This window comes from Triticum aestivum, chromosome 3B (genome assembly GCF_018294505.1).
Source record: "Triticum aestivum cultivar Chinese Spring chromosome 3B, IWGSC CS RefSeq v2.1, whole genome shotgun sequence".
NCBI lineage: Eukaryota > Viridiplantae > Streptophyta > Magnoliopsida > Poales > Poaceae > Triticum > Triticum aestivum.
Window position 1 is genome coordinate 69,876,775 of NC_057801.1, and position 5,771 is coordinate 69,882,545.

The window sequence follows — 5,771 nt, forward strand, 5'->3', positions numbered from 1 at the left end:
AATTACAACCTAGAAGGCTCACCGTCTTCTACCTGAATGGTCGATGGCACACCATCGGAGTCAACTTATCCTTTTTTTTGCGGGAAAGGAACTTTCATTAATAAAGCAAGATGATTACATTCAGAATTGACTATGCTAGCTATCTCATAAGGGAGCCAGCTTATCTTTGTTGATTCAGGACCAAAAGTCACCAAGGCCACAATCCCACTTAAACGGCGCACTAAAAAAAAGGAAATCACCGTTAGGAGAGCCGCCGATCCAAGCTCCAGACCTCTAAAACTTATCACAAGCCTCACGACCGGCACCAAAGGCGCGAAAATGGGAAGCAAGAAAAAGATCATGTGTATATTGGCTTGTTCTTGATCGAGAGTTGTATGCCATGCTAAAATAATTTTGGCGGGAATTTATAACCATACGTGATATAAAGATATCAAGAAATGTCATTTTCTTTATTCACATGCTAAATTGCATTAATATCTTTTTTTAGAAAAGGAAACTGCATCAATATTCTTTTCTAGGGATGGGGCGAGATATATGTTGCCAATTTAGGCATTCAATTTTTTTATAAGAGCAATGCACAATATGGACCATGGTGTCAATTACGAAAATTGGAGGTGGTCAATGAACTTTCATTCAAGAGGAGCATCCAAGCACTGTCGTTTCTCACTTGATGATTCTGCATTGGACCTCCTTAAACTCGATTGTCTCCATTTCTCACGGGATCAAAATGATTTCCCTTGAGTCAAGTGTCATCCTCGCTCGTTCTTTTGCACATATACATATTAATCATTTTCTTTCTAGCGAATCCAAGTGGTCAATGGTAGAAGAGAAGTGAAAACGAAAGCGTAAACCATACGTGGTGAACTTGTATTGACTTGTTCTTTGTGACAAAGCCATATATCACACGAAACTTAATTGTGCATACGTGACAAGGATATCTACCAATATATTTTTCTTGCTCAGCATAATAATTGTGTCATTGTTTTTTTAGTGTCTAGAATATATAGACTATTTAGGAAGTACTCCCTCCGTTCCGATTTACTCATCGTGGTTTTAGTTTATTTGAACTAAAACCACGATAAGTAAATCGGAACGGAGGGAGTAGTTCCAACTTTCAAATATGAAAAATGGAGGTGGTAAATGAACTTTTACTCAGCAACAGTGAACATAGAACTCAAAACTTGTGAGCTAGTTGGCTCGCCTCGGGCCAAACTTGTTGGCGATGTATGATGTATCAGGTGAAAACGCACATTCAGTGAAAATCTGGAAACTATTGTTATGGAGCGTGAGATCAGCAACGTACGGTGACAGATCACGGTGGGATTACCTTCAGATCCACTTAAGAGTATTTTGCTGATAACCCCTCTCTCCTTAATTGTAGGCAAATTATGTGTATCATGCGTCGTCTCCTTCTGTCAGTGCCCGTTTATTTCTATTCCATAGGAACTCGCCGTCGCGGCTAACGAAAGTCGTCGCCGCCGTTAAGAGCTCAGTCCGCCGCAGCCGCAGGCACTTCCACATGGAGCTACACCGCTGACGCCGCTCAATAGCGATCCCTGCCGCCGCACGGAGTTGCCCTCGAGTGAGTAGCGTGAGTTGGTCGCCGACGTTGATGCGAGAACGGATCCGCCGCCCCGATGCAACGGCGACTCGACTAGCATGACTCTGCCTCACGTGCTGGTGTGTGCTCACTCGCACAGTGAGCCGCTTCCACCTGGATGATTAATTTTCTGTCTTGAACTGAATTTGGTTGTTCTTTAAAATCTCCTACGGGCCATGCTTTCGTCCTGAAATCCGTCGATGTTTGGTGCCGTGAAAGTTGAATTCATGATTCTCTATTTTGAGTAGTTGTGAACCAGTTGGATATAGGAGCATATGGAAATTGATAAGAGATGAAGTTTCTGAATAAAAGCTTCTGAACTTGTATGCATTCAACGAGCGAGCACGACAGAACTGTGTTGCGTCGATTCAGCGGCGCCGTTGGCTCTAAAGTCGGCGGCCGGCCGGCTCGCCCTCCTCCTCGGCCCTCGGGGCGACCTTCCTGTGGCGTTAAGATATGGCGTTCGCCATCGAGCGGCGGCAGAGGTGCAGCCCCATGCGGTAGTGGCGGCAGGAGCTTTCACCGGCGGCGACGGCAACTCCCTACGAATAGGGCTGCAAACGAGTCGAGTTCGAGCGAGTTGGACTGAGTGAAGCTTAAGATCGAGTTGTAGAACGTGACTCGTGCTCAGCTTGTCACGATCTCGAGTCGATCTCGAGCTAGTTTCGAGCTAAATAAGAAGATGAGGATTATAAAATCTACGACTACTATTCCAACTAGAGACGTGAAAGTGAAAAAAAATGCTCACTCCAATTGAAGGTTCGACCATCTCTTCACGTTCGGGAGAGCTCATCTTCTCTTGGACAAACTGCAGAGTGTGATCTTCGTGGATGAAAGAAAAGAATAACAAGTACATATGTTGGAACTTTTGCTAGAAACAACATAATGTTTAACACACGTCCGTCGTACCATATTTGCTTGTAAATAAGATGGAGAAAAAATCCTTGACAGCATATATGGTAATAAATTATTCTATTTTCATTTAATATATGACATGATGATTTAATATAATGATATTGTGCTGAACAATCGAGCTAAAATCGAGCAAGCCAGTATTGGCTCAAGATCGGCTCGTTTCCCGACCGAACTATAGAAAGTGTTCGTACTCAACTCGTTTCTTTTCAGAGTCGATCTCGAGCGGCTCACGAGCCTCGAGCTTTTCTTGCAACCCTACCTACGAATAGAAACAGACGAGTCAAGGAGAACGACGCAGTACCTCCCAAATAATTTGCCTACAATTAAGGAAAGAGGGGTTATTTGCAAAACACTCTTAAGTGGATCCGGAGGCAATCCCACATGTGATCTATCACCGTACATTACCGATCTCACGCCCAGAACAAATAGTTTCCAGATTTTCACCGAATATGCGTTTTGTTGTCCGATAACGCCCATACGTGTGGACGTTAAAGGGTCTGCCCACACAGTTTGTATGGTGTTTAAGAGGATCAGCCCACACGCCTACGTGTGGGTAAAACAAGTAATGCCCGCATGCCTTTTTTTTTCCTCGCGGTCCCTCTCACATGCCTGCATGTGGGCAAAATAGATAACGCCCACACGCCTGTACGTCAGGCCTCCTACCTTATGGTCCCGCACGCCCCGCGTGACAGTCACCAGCGTCCCCACAGTTGCCATGGTCTGGACCCTCTTCCATGTTCATTTAACTGCAGTTGCCATGTCGGACAACTATAGTTGCCATGGTTGCTCAACTGCAGTAGCCATGTATGGTCTGGTCTACTGCAGTTATCATGATTTCAAAACTTTAGGAGTTGCCACCTACTAACACTAGGCAGTTGAGAGAGTTGCCATGTGCTCACAAGCACGCTAGGGCAGTTGCCATGTAAAAGGAAGAGTTGCCATCTGCTTACGTGCACGCTAGGGCAGTTACCATGTACCATGCAAAAATACATGGCAACTCGGGTAAAAGAGAGTTGCCATCTGCTTACGTGCACACTAGGCAGTTGCCGTGTACCCTGCAAAACACATGGCAACTGACATGTTCGGGTAAAAAAAAGAGAGTTGCCATCTGCTTACAAGCAGACTAGGGCAGTTGCCATGTACACTGCAAAACACATGACAACTAGCAGCTTGAGTGTGGGAGAGGAGACGAGCGTGTGGGCGAGATGGCAAATGCCCACACACCAGCCCTTGTGCGTGTGTGAAAACTGCGTGTGGGCGAACTGCTAAACGCCCACACAGCGGCCCCTCCATGTGGTGAAACGGACGTGTGGCGACCGGGTGAATGCCCACACACCAACCCAGTCCTACGTGGCACCACAAATATACCAAAATTCGTGCACCCACAAACGGATATGGATCCACGCGTGTTGACGAGATGCAAACGTCCACATGTGTGGGCATTAGTGTTTCCGAACTTGTTTTCTTAACAAAGTCGAGCTAGCTCTCGTTTTCCGTTTGTTAAGATAAACGAGCCTAACAAGCGGGTTACCTCAAGTTACCCGTGGGGCTGGTTAATTAAGCTTGTATTTAGCTAGTATTTATCAACACACCCACGCGCGCGCGCACACACACATTAACGGTGTACTTAAGTCTTGCAAAGTGAGCTCAAACTCAACATTTAACGAACCGAGCCGACCGGAGTATCTTGCTCGCCAACAAAATTGTCGATAATTCGATATGGCGAAACGAGCGTGGAGCACCGGTTCCCATGAAAAGGAGGCACGCAAGAAATAAAGACAGGTTCAAAGAGGTTCAAATCCAACATAAACAAAAGTGGAGAAACAAAAACAGTTCAATGAGGCACGTAAGCGGATCTTATTTTTTGCGGGGGAGGTGTTAAAATTTCGTGTCAGCTGCAGTGTGCAAACATTCCAACATATAATTGACAAGGAAATCCAGTTCCCATCTAGCTGATGTGCAGTGTGGTCTAGGGAGGACAAACGGCACGCAGCAAAAACCGGTGGGATCCCGATGTGATGATAATCTATTTTTTTTTTTGCGAGAAAACTTTCAATTTATTCATCTTCTATCATAGCAGTACAACGAACACTAGAAATAATAAAAATTACATCCAGATCCGTAGACCACCTAGCGACGACTACAATTACTGAAGCGAGCCGAAGGCGCGCCGCCGTCATCACCCCTCTCTCGCCGGAGTCGGGCACAACTTGTTGTAGTAGACAGTTGGGAAGTCGTCGTGCTAAGGCCCCATAGAATCAGCACACCAGAACAGCAACCGTTGCTGATGAAGAATAACTTAGATCGAAAGGATCCAACCTGAAGACACACGAACATAGACGAACCACAACCAGATCCGAGCAAATCCACCGAGGATAGATCCGCCGGGAACACACCTCCACACACCCACCAACGATGCTAGACGCACCACCGGAACGGGGACTAGGCGGGGAGACCTTTATTTCATCTTCAGGGAGCCACCGCCGTCTTGTCTTCCTGAGTAGGACACAAACCCTAACAAATCTTGAAGGAACGACTAACAACGGAGCCCTCCCGCCGGCCCTTGGCAGGATCCACCGCGCCCCCATGGCCCTAGGGCCACCGGAGACGAGGCGGACCTGCGGCGGAGCCGGCGAGAGGCACGAACCCTAGCTTTTCTTGGACCAGCTCGGGATTGACTCCCATCACGCCCCTGCCCCGCTGCCGGCCAGCTCCACGGCACACAACGCCCCTGCCGGCGAACCGGCTCTACTGCGTACCCCACGCTCACCACCCACGCGATATAGCGTCCCACCATCCTCTGCCCAGTTTGATTTCTGATGGGTCTGGTGCTCTCACGGCACCCCGTGATGATTCGAATGTCAGCCCCGTACATACCCACATGTCACAAAGTGGAGTATCCCTTCCTCTCACTGTCGCAAGACCAGTGACAAGCTTGCGATCCTGCGTCCAGAGCCGCGGCATCTTCATGTACTTGTCCATACCGCTACTAGTCTTCTACTACTACTACTCTTTGGGCTGTGAGTTATAAATAAATACTCCTTTTGTTTCAAAATAGATGACCCAATTTTATATTAAAGTTAGTACAAAGTTGAGTCATCTATTTTGAAATGGAGGGAGTAAATCATAAACTACCAGTCTACGACTCTCTAAGTCCTACTTGAAGATGATGATGCCCTTGGAATTGCTGCGAAAATTCAGCCCCACATCACACTATCCACACCACACATAACTTGTGAGCCGAAGAAGTCTTTCT